Genomic DNA, 4012 nt, shown 5'->3' with positions numbered 1-4012 from the left:
AATAATGGATCTACAAGATCCTTGTGTAAATTCTAATTTTAAAATATTATGTTTAATAAAAAACAATTGATAGATATCCTGAAAATTTTAATAAGATTTGTTTTTATACTTATAAATTAAAGATATTCTTTTAGTCATGTAACAAATATTAAAAAAAAAATATGGATAAATATATGATGGCAAAATTTGTGGAAACCATCAACAAACAATTAGGAAATTTATGCAATATTTTTGGCAAAAAATATCTTAACAATAAATGAAAATTTTCAAACAGATATCTAACTTTTTCCCATACCATTTTCCTATATATATAACGTAGTATTTGTGTTTAAGCCTTGGATATATACATTTTTTTTGTTTCAATTTTGATAGCACATTTTTTTTTTGTTCTTTTTGCTAATTATAGTAGAATCTAATTTGAGTTTTTACGCTTGATTTCAGCGTTCAAATGAAGCATGAGACGGTTGTTTTTCCACTTGTGTGTCACTATCTCTTCAAACCAATGGTACTTTAATATATTTATTCTTAAGTTTTCTTAGTTTTTTTGGTGGATTTTATTAGGGTGAGTTGATCTTTATTTTACATGACACACATTTTGATTGGAAAAGCTTAAAAATCGAGTTCTTATAAAATCATCAAAATTATTAATTATGATATATAGAAGATCTGGAAGAGTCGTTGATAGAAAATGGATCCTCAAACCAACTCATCGAGCTAAATGAAATTTTTTGTACTTTCCTGAATTTGAATTCTTGGTTGAATTGTCTATTAGATCAAAGAAATAACCAAGATACAGTTTATACTTTGATGTTGGGGGATGTTATTGCAGGGAGAATTTGGGCAGGTCACAACTTATTGATGTTTGATTGTGCAAGGGAAAGAGAATAATTGCAGAGATTGGTTTTCAACCATCCAAGCCAAAAGGTGTCATCGATTCTTTGGATTGTTGGTGATATCCCCTATATATTAATAGAGAAACACATTTGAGAAAAAGCTGATGTGTCGCCGCCAGAGAGCTCAAGACACTTTTTAGCAAAATACCCTTAAATTTTCTAACTAATTACATCTCTATACCATTGTATTTATTTTAAAAATAATTAACTGAATAATAATTAGATTTGTCATCATTTCTCACACAAATTTGATAGTAAGGCAAAATTTCACTAAAATTTACTTACAAATATACAATTCAAAATTATATTGATTTCTTAAAATTAAAATAAATATTGATTTCTTAAAATCAATATAAGTAAAATATTCTAAAAAGGCTATAAAACATATCAATTAATATAAAGTTAATAAAAATAAAGAACATATAACTTATTAACATAATCATATAAAACAAAATGTCATTTTTATGTTAGTATTATTACGATAATAATTTAAATAACAAGCTTTCAATAGTTATTAAAATGGATTATAAAAAGAAGTATATTACCCCTAAAATATCTCTAACTCATTTAAAGAAACTTACACCTTCAAAGATTCACGGGTTAAACATATTTTTTACATGAAAAAATGCAGCTTTGAATAAATAAATAAAAAACTTAAGTTACATATTATTTTTGACACAAACAGATATTGGTTTTAGGATAATAATTTTACTTATAATAATTTTCTTTAAATCAATTTATCCCGCACATAGTGCGGGTTGTTACCTAGTGAATTAGTACAAACACTAAACATTCCAAAATGTTAATATTTTCATGAGCAGAATGTTAAATGATGTATTTTTAAAAAATTATGTAATTTTGTCTCTTTGATTTTGTTTTAAAGTGATTTTGTATATTATTTAGTTTGTGTGCTTTGTTATTGAAGATGGAAAACTTTGCCTCGATATTTTGGAGCAAGAATCTAACTCATGTGTATGCGATACACATTAACATTAAGAATTTAATTGTTTGGTATTTTTCTATCTTTTATTTAAGATGAATAATAATAAGGGTGTGTTATGCATTGTTTTAGCCATGGAAAATGTTGGATCACACAAGAATCAAGTACAAAAAAAAAATATAACTAAACTATACTAATTAATATTATTATAACAAATAGAAAAAAACCAAAAAAAATAAGAGAATTTTTAGATTATGTTGACTTTTTCAATTATGAAAATAGTTATTATATTTGTAATATATAATCTAACCACAATATACTATTTTGAAAATAGCATATTCTTTATAATTTTTTTTATGATTTTAGATTCATTCACTATCTCAAAAAATGGAAATATTATCAGTTGTCAAAAATTTTAATTTAAGTTATATACTTTATATACTATGTTGAAAATTTTGCGGATCTTGGTTTATAAGTGAAAATAATATATTTATACTATTATTTTTAATTATATTTGTCTTTACATATAATAAAAAAAAATATGATTAGTTTTTGTAAAAATGGAATTAAAAACAAATCGAATGTTAAACTGGTATGGATTTGGATTACGAACGTTAATATTCTTTAAAAATACGTTTACAGACATAATCCCACATATATATAATACATTATAATTCTAATAGCAAACTAAGTTTTTGAAATCAATCCCGCACATACATGCGGGTCCGAATCTAATTATTCACTAAGTAAGCATAAAGTTGGAGATTATTACATGAAATGCTATTACAAATAGAGGGAAAGTGTAGAATTGTATTAGATTAAAATCGAAAGGACGCGGACTCTGTCTAGCCTGACCCGAATTTTATGGGTTTGTAAAAAATTCGAAAAAAACATAAATGAGCATTTAATAATATATTACATGTTTATATATAATTCGGGGAAAACTAAAGAGGAAAACTCTAAAGAGGAAAACTCGGGGAGAAAAAGGGAAGCATTTAATAATATATTACATGTTTATTGATTAATGATCCATACGTTTTGGGCTATTTTATAGTACAACTCGGCCCACTTTTATATAATGTGTCCAATAAATTGGTTCATAGTTTGCTATGGAATGACGTATTTTATTGGAAAGCAAATTATGGGAACGAACGGTACATGTAAAAAGTATCCAAACATCCGGCATATCAATGATCCGGTAAATTAAAGAAATTAATACGGCATATCAAAGATCCGGTAAACTAAACATATCGATTCACGTAATTCGAGAGCATTTATTTATATGTCAACTTTCCCAATTCAAAATATATTATAACAATTATGAAAAACCAGATTTTACAAAATCTTGGATGCATTCACATGTTTAATATTCCTCAATCAGTAGTGAAATTACGCAAATTTGGGAATTATTCCACGTTTACGGAATATTAAACAGGGCAAAATGTTGGCTACTTACCTAATTTTCCTATTATGGTGTATGTTGGACATGGGCTGCGCCCAATATGCCGCTCGGCCCAACAAAACTCATCAATTGTGATTTCGGCTCGACAAAATTGGAAGCAAGCCATTAACAATCCACAAAGGACAATCTCGGGAATTCACGATGAAAACCCTAGGAAATGCTGGGTCAACAATCGCCTATAAAAGGAAACATCACTTATTAGGATCACCAACCGGACTCGTGTACAAGACCCCGAGAGCAATACTTTGCGTCTAAAACCGATATTGTCTTTTTTATAATTCATTTCAGCTTCCGAGCTCGTCATTATTGGCTTGTTAGTTTTCCTGTGAACTGACAAGCTCAATCTTGACTCGTGTAAGTGACGACCTCACGTTTTTATCGTTAATAAATGAATCAGCTTCACTCTTTCCCCAAAAAATCTTTATTTACTTAGTGTTGTGCAATCCCCGGTACAAACAATTGGCGCCCACTGTGGAGCAAGAGTAGAGCGCTTCTTTTGACGAATCAAGACCGACGGTCCTCACTTCCTCGAAGTTTCAAGACTCATGACGAACCCCAGCGAAGACATCAACGAAGCAACGGAGCAGCGATGGGGGCGAACAAGAACATGAACTGTCCCCCCGCCGAGCTCCCTGCCGAGCACAACCGAAGGCTCCCTACCAAGCACAATCTCTCCGCCAGCGCCCGACGCCCCTTCCGAGCCTCTCGTAGTTGCAC

At 29.5% G+C, this 4012-nt stretch overlaps 1 long non-coding RNA gene across 2 annotated transcripts; it reads left to right on the top strand.

The window, feature by feature from the left end:
- The first annotated feature begins 341 nt into the window (after positions 1 to 341).
- Positions 342 to 1127, top strand: LOC147938920 (uncharacterized). 2 transcript variants are annotated; one of them, XR_015565582.1, is made up of 2 exons: positions 342 to 505; positions 830 to 1127. It is a non-coding gene; the product is annotated as an uncharacterized LOC147938920 (long non-coding RNA). The 2 variants fall into 2 exon arrangements; XR_015565583.1 differs by having other exon boundaries at positions 797 to 1127.
- The last annotated feature ends 2885 nt before the right edge of the window (positions 1128 to 4012 follow it).

This window comes from Camelina sativa, chromosome 9 (genome assembly GCF_030686135.1).
Source record: "Camelina sativa cultivar CO46 ecotype springtype chromosome 9, ASM3068613v1".
In the NCBI taxonomy this organism is placed as follows: Eukaryota; Viridiplantae; Streptophyta; class Magnoliopsida; order Brassicales; family Brassicaceae; genus Camelina; species Camelina sativa.
Note: the sequence above shows the minus strand (reverse complement) of the source record. Positions and strands in the feature narration are given on the sequence as shown.